Genomic DNA, 12,198 nt, shown 5'->3' on the forward strand with positions numbered 1-12,198 from the left:
TCTGGTGCCAATAGGCATGTCTGCTATGATAAAGATTGGTTCAAAGATTTCACTCTTTTTAATAAGGAGATGACTGTTATGCTTGGTGACTCCAGTTTAACCAAGGTGCTGGGGTGTGGGGATGTTGAGCTGAATTTTACCTCTGGACGTGTGCTTGTTTTAAAAGATGTGTTGTTCACACCGTTCATGAGGAAAAATTTGATGCCAAGTTATTTGCTCAACAAGGCTGGTTTCAAGCAGACTATTGAATCTGACCAATATATAATCACTAAAAAAGGCATATTTGTGGAAAAATGGTATGCCTGTGATGGAATGTTTAAATTAAATGTTGAGAATAAGAAAGTACATGTTTCTGTTTACATGTTGTCTTCTATGAATTTTTGGCATGCTCGTTTGTGTCATATTAATAGCCGATATGTGGGAGTCATGAGTAGTTTAGGATTAATTCCTAGACTAACAAATAAGTTTGAGAAATGTGAAGTTTACAGTCAAACAAAAATAACTAAAAGGCCTCATAAAAGTGTGGTGAGAAATACTGAATTGTTAGAATTAATTCACATTGATTTATGTGAATTTGAAGGAATTTTAACACGTGGTGGAAATAGATATTTTATCACTTTTATTGAAGATTTTTCAAAATACACTTATGTATACTTGTTGAAAAATAAAAGTGATGATTTTGAAAAATTTAAAGCATTCCTTCTTGAAGTTGAAAATCAATTCGGTAAAAAGATTAAAAGATATAGAAGTGATAGAGGCCGGAAGTATGAATCTTTTGGATTCAACTCGTTTGCTCAGTCTTTGGGAATAATCCATGAAACTATTTCACCATATTCACCTGCATCTAATGGTGTAGCAGAAAGGAAAAATAGAACTTTAACTGATTTAACAAATGCTATGCTAATTGAATCAGGTGCTCCTTCAAATTTGTAGGGATGCATGTTATGTTATGAATAGAGTGCCACATAAGAAAACAAAAGTTACACATTTTGATTTATGGAAAGGGCATACGCCAAATTTGAGATATTTGAGGGTTTGGGGTTGTCTAGCTTTTGTTAGACTTGTGGACCCTAAAAAACCTAAATTAGGTGTGAAAGCTGCCACTTGTACTTTTCTTGGATATGCAACAAATAGTACAGGCTATAGATTTTTTGATATTGAAAACAAAATAATTTTTGAATCCGGTGATGCAATTTTTCATGAAGAAAAATTTCCTTTTAAATCTAAAAATGGTGGGGGTCAAATTATCAAGAAAATATTTTATCAGAAATCAGTTCCTCTATTCCTCTTCTACAAAACCAAGATACTGTAGTTTTTGAACCTAGAAGGAGTAAAAGAGCCAGATTAGAAAAAGATTTTGGCCCTGATTATCATGCTTTTAATGTGGAGGAAACTCTATTAACTTTACAAGAATCTTTGGCATCTCCTGACTTTGTTTTTTGGAACGAGACTGTAAATGATGAGATGGAATCATTATTATCCAATAAAATTTGGGTATTAGTAGATTTACCACCAGGTTGTAAAACTATTGGCTGTAAATGGGTTTTGAGAAAAAAACTTAAACCGGATGGAACTATTGATAAATATAAAACAAGACTTGTTGCAAAAGGTTTTAAACAACAAGCAGATCTTGACTTTTTTGATACATTTTTCCGGTTACTAGAGTTACATCCATTAGATTATTAATTGCAGTGGCTGCAACTCATGATCTAAAAATTCATCAAATGGATGTTAAAACAGTCTTTTTAAATGGAGACCTGGGTGAAGAAATCTATATGGATCAACCTGAGGGTTTTGTGGAACCCGGTCAAGAAAGCAAAGTGTGCAAGCTAGTTAAATCCCTATATGGCTTAAAACAGGCCCCTAAACAGTGGCATGGAAAATTTGATTCCTGCATGATGGAGAATGGCTATAAAACGAATGAATGTGATAAATTTATCTACTATAAACCTGAAGAAAATTCACATGTCATTATTAGCCTCTATGTGGATAATTTACTTATATTTGGCTCTAATTTGCATATCATCGTGAAAACTAAAAATATGCTTAGTAGCCATTTTGATATGAAAGATCTCGGTGAGGCTAATTATATTTTGGGAATGAAAATTACCAAAACTTGTGATGGTATATTTCTTGATCAGTCGCATTATGTTGAGAAAATTTTGAAAAAATATAATTTTTATAAGTGTAAGCATGTTCTTATTCATTTTGATCATCATGTGCGTTTATTTCCTATTGAAAATGATGAGGATGCAATTAATCAAAAGGAATATGCAAGTATAATTGGTAGTTTGCGTTATGCGACTGGCTGTACTAGACCTGACATTGCCTATGCAGTTGGAGTACTTAGCAGGTTTACTAGCAAGCCTGACAGTGATCACTGGCTAGCCAATGAGCGGATTATGAAATATTTATCTGATACCATAAAATATGGCTTGTTTTATAATAAGTATCCTGCAGTACTTGAAGGTTATAGCGATGCCAATTGGAATACCTTATCAGGTGATTCATTATCAACCACTGGTTACTTATTTATATTAGGAGGTGGTGCTATAAGCTGAAAATCGAAAAAATAAACCATTATTGCTAATTCAACAATGGAAGCTGAGCTTATTGCTTTTGCTACAGCTAGTGAATAAGCAAATTGGTTGAGAGATTTGTTAAATGAAATCTCTTGTTGGGAAAAACCGTTTCCACCTATTTTGATTCATTGTGATAGCACCGCAGCAATTGGTCGAGTTAATAACTGCTATTATAACGGTAAATCCAGACCTATCAGAAGAAAGCACAGTACTGTGAGATCTTATATGAATAATGGCATCATAAATGTGGATTATATTAAATCTGGTGATAATCTTGCAGATCCATTAACTAAGGCCTTAGCAAGAGATAGAGTTTGGAATACATCGAGGGGGATGGGGTTGAAGCCCATTGAATATAGCATGAGCCATGTATGAGGATACTCAACCCAGGGACCAGAGATCCTGTAACTGGGTTCAATGAAAAAAACGATCATATGATGGCCGTAAGAAATGCACTAAATTACTTTTTACCCATTCCTATGATGTAAGTGCATTTATCTTGTAACATTGTAGAGGTTGAGTTATTAAAAAACTCTTAATGAATTTCTGTAGCTCTTATTGAGTGGAGTGTCATAGTTACAGGAGCACCCTTGACAGAATTCACCTATGTGAGTGTGGTAGTGGGGCCGCTACCTATGAGATTAGGGCTAATTCTTAAACACACTCATGAATCTTGGGATCGCACAAGGCCGTAATGTGCTAGCTTTTAAAGCTTATGTGAACACTTGGAATATTATGTGTGTGCAATAATTATTTATTTCCCTTAAGCAGTCATAATTCAATGCTGAGCATACTATTGGCTCTGGAGTAGATATTATTGTTTCATTAATGGAGGTTCAATGTAGAGCACACCTACCATGATGCATAATATCTTTATTTTCCTAATAATCTCAATTTTTGTTATCTATAATATTAAAATAGGTGGGGGAATGTTAGCAGGTATTTTAATATTATAATATGTTATAGGTTGGTTTTTCTTTTCTTTCCCTCAAAGTTTTCATTTTCTTTGCCAAGTCAAGTCTCCATCCTATTCTTATCCATCAAGTCTCCATCCTATTCTTATCCATTCAAGTCTTTGCCAAGTCTTAGTCAAGTCTTCGCCAAGTCTTAGTCAAGTCTCCAGAAAACTTCTCCACCAAGAACACTTGCCTAACAAGTTTTCACTTTTATATATTGAGCTATCTTCTTATCTTGGTGGAGTGAAGAAGTTTTGGTTGCTTTATTATGTCTTGTGTGAGATTATCAGGCAAATAAAAAAGAGTGTATGTGATAAAGCTTTGGGTTCAACCAATTGTGCAGTATTGGTTAACCATACGACTTAGTCGGGCTGTTGTATCGTGGAGGGGAGAAGTCCAGGTTTTTTTCTGCTGCACCGGTCTGAGGCTTTGCCTAACCGCAGAGGGCTTGAATCTCTTTAAAGAGAGCGAATTTTTCGCGCCTCAGCCCTTATATTAGTTATTGTAACTTTTATTATTTGTATTTTCTGGTATTTTATTTGTAATTATCACCAACAAGTAACATTATTAAAAATTCAACAGCGATTCGTAACTCGAATTTACCAAGGCCCGAATGGCTCGAGGTGCCAAAATGACGTCATTTTGGCACTTTTTTTTTTCTTTTTTTTCCTCCTTCCTTCCTCTCTCTTCCTTCCTCTATTCTGAATCCAAACTCAAATCAAAATCAAAATCAATTTTTTTTTTCTTTTTCCTTCCCCATCTTTTCTTCCTTTTCTTCATTTCCCCTCTCTTTTTCCTTCCTCTTCCGGCTGACCAACAGATTTAAAAGAAAAGAAAGAAGGAAGAACAGATTCGTAAAACAAAAAAAAAAAAAAAAAAACAAAGAAAAGAACAGAGAAGAGAGAGAGGAGAAAAACAGAGCATCATCATCAACAAAAACCTCTTCATCAACACAACATCTCATCAACAACAACATCCATCATCAACAATAGAGCATCATCATCAACAACAAAATCAAACCTTCAGAATCAAAATAAAAAATCAAAACCAAACCCAAAACCAACCCACTGAATCAAAAAAATCATCCGCCCATGGCGGCGGGTTGGGTTCGAGATCCGTCCATGAAGGGTTGTGGTGATCTTCGTCCATGGCCCCCTCTCTTTGTTTTCTTCTCCCCTCTTCCTCCTATTTTTCTCTTGCTTCTCTCTTTCTCTGAAATCAGTTTCAGCTTGAGGAAGAAGGAAGAAGGAAGAAGGAAGAAGGAAGAAGGAAGAAAAGAACCAAAAAAAAAAGAGAGATGAATAAAGGTGTACAAATTCGGGCCATTTTCGAGCCACGGTATTCGAGCTACCACTATTTTCTCATTATTTCCGTTTAGTTTAGTTTTAGAATTATAATTTGAGTGTGAAATTATATTTTAAAAGATAAATTTTTGAAATGAGTTTTGAAAAAAGAAAACTTGTTTGGTTATGAGTTTTGAAAATAATTTTGAGTTTTGAGTTGTATTTTGAAATTGTTTTGGATTTATCTTTTAAAAAATATTTAAAATTTTTCTTAATTTTATCTTTTTAGGGTAAATATTTTTTTATTGTAAATATATATATATATATTTATTTTTTTTAATGTGCATTGTATTTATTACATTTGTGCACTGTAATTTTTCTTATATATTTAATAATTTAAAAAATTTTAATTTTTTATTCTAAATATATAATTTTTATTTTAAATATTTTCTTTTTATTTTAAATTTTAAATATTTTTTAAAGATATTTTTTAATTTTTTTAATATTTAATCTTTTAAATATTTTTTAAATTTTAAAAAATTTTAGATCACCCATAAATATCTAAATCATAATAAATTATTTGGCGAATACTTAAAAAAATAACAAAATATTTATTTTTAATAATAAAAAAATATTTTTTGTCAAAAATAAAAATAAAAAAAATTATTTTCTGAAAAAAATAATTTTTCAAAAAAACTAAAACTAAAAAATAAATTTAAGGAACTAAATAAAAATTATATTTTTTTAAACAAAATAGAGTTTTGAAAAGAATTTGATTATGAGTTTTGAAATTTTTTTACCCAAATCATAATTCAAAAACTTAACCAAACGCTATCGTAAAGGGTTTGGGGCCAACACAGCAGCCACTTTTGTGCAGTCAAATGGGCCCATTTCGGGGCCCATTTTGATGATTCAAATTATTCATATTTTAGATTACATCGAGTAGAATATATCGGTAAAAAATCTAGTTAATCTGATATCGTTAATCTTATTATCCACTCACATTTATATTTATTTTAATATTTTAAATCACAATTGTCATTTATTGTTTTAGATACAAATGTGAGTGGATGAAAGAGTTAACGGTATTCGATGAACTTAATTTTTTACAAATATATTTTATTCAATATATTCTAAAATATGAACGATTCGAATAATCAAAATAAGCTCCAAATCCATAATTTTCTCGTTATAAAAACGTGTGCATAGTAGCATTCCCGTGTTATTTACATTGCACACGCATATTATATTAATAAGGCATCCTTTCAAGTTAGAGCAACTCTAATGGCCAAGTCAAAAAAAAAAAAAAATTTACGTATAAGTCTTAATAGGCGAATTTATTGTTTAATAAATTCTATGACAATTTATTACTTTTTTATTAAACACTCTTAAAAAAGGCATTAATGTTAATTTTTAGCAACTTGTTGAAAATTCCGTCACCAAAATAATAGTAATTATAAGTTTTAGCAACAGTTTAAAAAAATTGTCATAAAAAAGTCACTAATTTTTAACTTTTAGCGATAGTTTAAAAAATTCGTCACAGAAAAACGTTATTAATTGTAAGTTTTAGTGATGATTTATAAAAATCATGACCAAAAAAAAAAAAAGTCTAGCTAATTTTTAGCGACTTTAGCTTGCTTTTCGTGCTCCTTTCGGATACGATAGCCCTATAGTTCGAACTCTTGTGGTTCTGAATCTAATTTCACAAGTGCAATGTAAAATAGATAAACACAAATGAGTCCAAATCTGGCAAATATTTTCGAAAATCGATTTTGAATAAAAAATGTCAAAAATGGACTGGTTGCCAGATTACAAAGTCGCCACCTAAATATTTTTGGAAAATTTAGGAAATTTGATAATCGTGCCAAATGCCACTTATCTGTCATCACTAAAGTGTCTCGGCTCGGGAACTTAGGTATAAGAGGAGAAGTTCATGAATTGAGCACCCTATTTGCCCGATCAAAGATCGGCCTCTACTAATTATGATGTGATTCTTATTTACATTATATGCTCTTGTTCTGATTTATTAGGTTGATTTACTATGTGACGTACACAAGTATAGACTAATTTGTAAATATTGGAGCATTTTGATTTCATATATGTTTTTGAAAAGTGTTTAAATATGTACTACTTAAAAAAGCGATATCTTATATATAGTAATCAAATTATCCCAATTTGAGCAATTTAACCTTCATCCACAGGCATTCAAACAGGTATATCACTTAAGCACTTAGCCTCATGAAAAGTATGCTCGACATGACATCAATCACACATATGCAATATGCTAAAGTAATAAGCGCTCACTTAGTATTCCAAGGCAAGCCAAAAGAAACAAAAGAGTTAGAAAAAATGCATGATCCTAACGATCCAAGATGGCTAATGTAACACATACAAAAATGCAGCTAATAGGTCTGGTTGCCTAATATGTCATGTGAATCACTTTGATAGCATATGGTGAAGCACGTGTTCAAGGAAGTAATAAATGACAATGCCGTTAAAATGATGAACCGAACCTTATGCATGCGAGACAAATAGATGCAAATCATAAAAAATGCTAATTAAATATGATGTTCTATACTATCCATCATAAGCAAGTAAATAAAAGGGAGAAAGAAATGAGGATTGGAAGATATACACACATTGTTACACATTTACCCTCGCACAAGAGGGTCCGAATGAATGTCCGAGCTATTTAAGCTGCTTATTACAACGCCACAAATTAATTAACTATTCTACCTAATTAATTAAGTACAACATAAAACATAACTAGCTATTCTAATTAATTAATTACAAATTAGAATTAAACTAACCAATTAGTTACAAGTCCACTAACAACATACTACTATTAAACATAATTGTAACAAGCCTCGAGAAGTGAGGAATAACTCATGCATGAACGCGGACCAAAAAAATGCTCTTTGTTCTGCTGCCAGAATGCTTCTGTTGCACAGTCAGAAAATTGAACTGTTTTTGTCTCAACCTCTGTTCTGTTTTGCAAGGAAAAAAACACTACTTGGCTGAAAAGAGGTGGCCAGCCGACCAGAAGAAGTGATCGGCCGTATAATAAAGGCGGCCGGCCGACCACTAATGTTTGGTACTGCCCTGCTGCAACAGACAAGAAATAGAGCACAAACAAAGTATTTTCAAGGGATATTTGTCCACCTTGCCTCTCTTTCTCATAAACTAGATCAAAGGAGGGGTGAGCTTGATTTGCAAGCCATCAATCGCTGTAAATTCATTGCATGATAACTTATGAGTCAAGGGATACAATTTCAATAAATGACAATGAAAGACTAATAAACTTCCTCCTTATCATGGAATTGATCAAGGGAAATGGTTGACCTTGAATCTTGAGCCATTATCATCACAAGAGAGTATGAAATGACTCAAAACTCAATAGGTTCAATTGATGTCCGATTGAACCCCAAACCATTTTATTATCATGTTATTTCTTAGTTCGATTTTAGTACATCTTTTAATTACCTTTCCATTCATTAGTCATTTTAGTCCAATAATGAAGATTAAGCCCACTAATGGAGAGAAGTGTCAAACAAAGGGTTGTTTTGGGCATGAGAGAGATGTCATGCCTTTGGTAATGAACTTTCGAAGAGATTAAACCATTAAGCACAAGGATCTCTATTTCAAGCTTAAACAATACTCATTTGAAACAACTCTCAAAATAAAGAAAAAGTCAAGAAAATAAGGAGGTTGTAGAGGTGATTAGAGGTGAGCACAAGTATAAAAAGCACTAAATAAATGTTATCAACTCAAATAGGTTGGTGTCTAATGCCTAGAACACCAAACCCATGAGGACCATTACACTACAAGCATACTACACAAAGTATAAATGAAATAAACAACCTAAAACAATCAAAAAATAGTGCTGGAATCCACATAGAAAGGCTTGAACAAGAAAGCTATAATATTGAGGAAATTAAGCTAGTAAACAAGCAAAAGGAGGGAAGGCTAACCCCTCTATTTTTGGGACTTCAAAACAACATTTTTAGCTCTTGAAAACCTCTAAAATTCAGTGATAAAAAGCTCAAAAAAAGTTGATGAAAAGATGGGAAACACAAGGGCAAAAGCTTGGAAGACAAGGTTCAAAGAACAGTGGTCACCCCCTCTACCTTGGATATCTTTTAACCACAAGTTTCAGCTCATAAACACAGTTGAAAAATGATCCAAAAATAGCAAATAAAGATTGTAAAGAAATAAAGGAAAGAAAGTAGGAGTTATACCTCTTGAAGAGGAGTAACTCTTTGAGTTATAAACCACCAATTTCTCAACCTCAAGAGCTAATATTCAAGCTCAATAACCTCAGCCAAGAACCTTCCAAAAGCTTGGCTTAAGGAGCCTAGGTAAGGTATGTATAGATGTGTATAGGTTGCAAGGAAAAGAGAGAGATATTTTTTTCAAGAATTTGGCTTCACCAAAATTTTCTAACCTAATTTTATGAGAGCGGGTCAAGTATATATAGAAAAATATATTAGGCTCTCGGAAATATCAGTATAGAAACAGCTGGTGTAGTGCATGCACCTGTGGAGACAGCTGGCACATCTGGCAAAAATATTTAGTTTTATTGACACAAGTGGCCGGCCGGTCACTAAGGGGACGGCTGTACACTCATTTGTGGCAAGCAGACCGCTAAATGACCTGCAGGCCCCTAGGTGATCTGGCTTGAAAAACTGTTGTTTTGGTCCAAAACAAATGGCGCAAGGTTTGTAGGTTTCTGAGGCTCAAAACTGAGGTTTCTTACTGAGAAAATCGAGCGTTTGACAAGCGTACAAATTCATCATTGGGTGATCAATTGGTGGCGCCCAAGTCTTAAGGGTGGTCAAAAATTAGATGTCTATAACAACATATGTAAAAAATCGTCACAAAACATTATTTTTATCAACGATTTTACGAACATTTATTTTCAATAAGATTTGATAGGAATTATGTCAAATTTTTAGGACTTATTGGTAGTTTATTCCAAAAAAAACTTGTTAAAAATAAAAATAAAAACAAAAATGACTAAATTTCATAAAAAAAAAATCACTCCAGTGAGATCCAAATTAATTGCCAAAAAATAGAAAATCCAAATATGATTAGGCAAAACCATTTTTTACCGCATCAATTTTTTTGGCTAAAAACTTAACCATTTTGTTGTTGTTGTTGTTGTTGTTGTTACCAGAGTTTATTAATCACACTAACCAAAATTCACAACTAAAAAATTTAAAACTATAAAAGTTATATAAATTGTAAAAATACGAAGAATCATAATTACAAAGTTAAATTACATCAACAATTTATCAACTTTTAAAAAAATAAGAAATCAAAAACTTGTTACTCATATATATATATATTAGTGTATACCTGTACCTAAAGGTACGGTATAAATAATGTTAAGATTAGAATATAATTGTAATTCTAATACTATTTTAATTTATTTTTTAATTTGATAAATTCACAAATTTATTATAAACTTTTGAAGTTCTCATAAAACTCCTCATGAAAACTCATTTTTGTTTATACAATATATACCTAGACTAGATAGATAGATATGCCTGACATATATACAATTTCTACGGGCATACATACAATAATGCTTTTGCTTATATAATTATATAGAAATTGTATTTATGCCCGTAATGCCCTAGTGTATTACAGGCATACATACATTGTATGGAAATATGTATAAAATATATTGAACAAAAAGTAGAAAATAAACAAATAAACAAATAAAGAGAAAAATAAAAATAAGAGAAAATAAAAAAATAAAAATAAAAATAAAAAGAGAGAGAGAGAGGTAGGATCATAGGACCATAGAAGGATGGGTGAGAAAAGAAAAAAGTAATAGAGAGAAGCGGGAAAATAAAAAATGTACATGTAGGATATTTTTTAAAAAATATATCTCAGCCGTTTTTTATAATTTGAATAGATCTGAGCCGTCCAAATGTCCTAATAAGATAAATATGTGTAGAATAAATTCAAAAATAATCTTGCGTTATTATATAGATATCAATGAGAAAGAAAGCATTTGGTTGATCTTGAATAGAACATGTTTATATTGGCTATGTGAATTTGATCTTGCTAAAAATTACAAGTCATCGTTGAGTATAGTGAAAATATATTTTTTTGGCATAGTAAGCCAAAAAAATGACTTCGCAAAGCAGAGTTGCTCTTAGCTAAAAATAGACTAACAAAAACTTGGATGCTAAAAAATTAATTTCTTTGATATATTTTTAATATTATCACTTTTTAAATTTTTTTTAGCATAAATATATTTGGTAATTCTGAGTTGTTTTGAATATATGGCATATAAACTGGTTTTTTTTATTTATTATAAAAAGACATGCAAAAAAATAGAAAGTGTTTTTTTTACTTATTTCTTATGTAAAATAACTAATTTACCCATTTTACCATTACATTACAATGTACAAAGTAAAAAATAAATTTAAAAAATAGGAAGGGCAAAATAAGAATGTGGTTAAATTAGACTTTTTATTAGGTTTTTGTGATTTGGTTTGAACAAAATGTTTAAAATTTTTTAAAAACATAAACTAAAAAATATATTTGTTCAGGCCTAAAATATTTATATTTATTTTTTATTATTTATGACAATGGGATCATACACATTATAATTGGAAAAAAAATTAATTTTAAAAAAATTGAAAAAAAAAATTATTTGAAAAAAATATTATTTGAAAAAAGATTTTAATTGAAAAAAAGAATTGTTAGTCAAAATTTTAAATTTCTGTTTAAAAACTAACTTAAACTCATTTTTCTCGTTTACATTTTTCTCTCAAATTGACAAACTGAGACGACCATTTATAAACAAAAAAAAATTATCAAATAAGTTTTATGACAGTTTTTAAAATTTTTATAAATATAAACTGAAAACGAAATGGTTACCAAACAAGCTCAATGTGTTTGTAGTTTATGTTTTTTAAAAAATAAACAAAAACCAGTTTATAAAATTTTTGTAAACATAAACCAAAAACATAAATGTTACCAAACGCTATCTTGGTATTTTTTTTGGGTTTGTTTTTGTTTTTAGTAAATTTTTTATTAAAAAAAAATTCAAAAAGTTCTAGGCTTCTATATTTAGCTTGACAAGACGAATCGAAAAATTTAAAAATTCATAATTTTTTTTAAAATGTCCAGAAAATATAAAAAAAAAAAACAAAAACAAAAACAAAAACAAAAACAAAAAAATAGCGAACTTTTTCCCCCCCTTATCTTGACATTTTCATTTTTTTTTTGGAATTTTTCAAAAAAAATTATTTTTTAGATTCGTCTACACAAGACAGGCTGAAAAAATATAAAAAATTGATATAATTAAAAAAAGAACACTGAAGACCAAAAAAAAAAAAAAGGTGGCTTAGTATGTTC

This window comes from Camellia sinensis, chromosome 14, assembly GCF_055761805.1.
Source record: "Camellia sinensis isolate YWXY chromosome 14, ASM5576180v1, whole genome shotgun sequence".
In the NCBI taxonomy this organism is placed as follows: domain Eukaryota; kingdom Viridiplantae; phylum Streptophyta; class Magnoliopsida; order Ericales; family Theaceae; genus Camellia; species Camellia sinensis.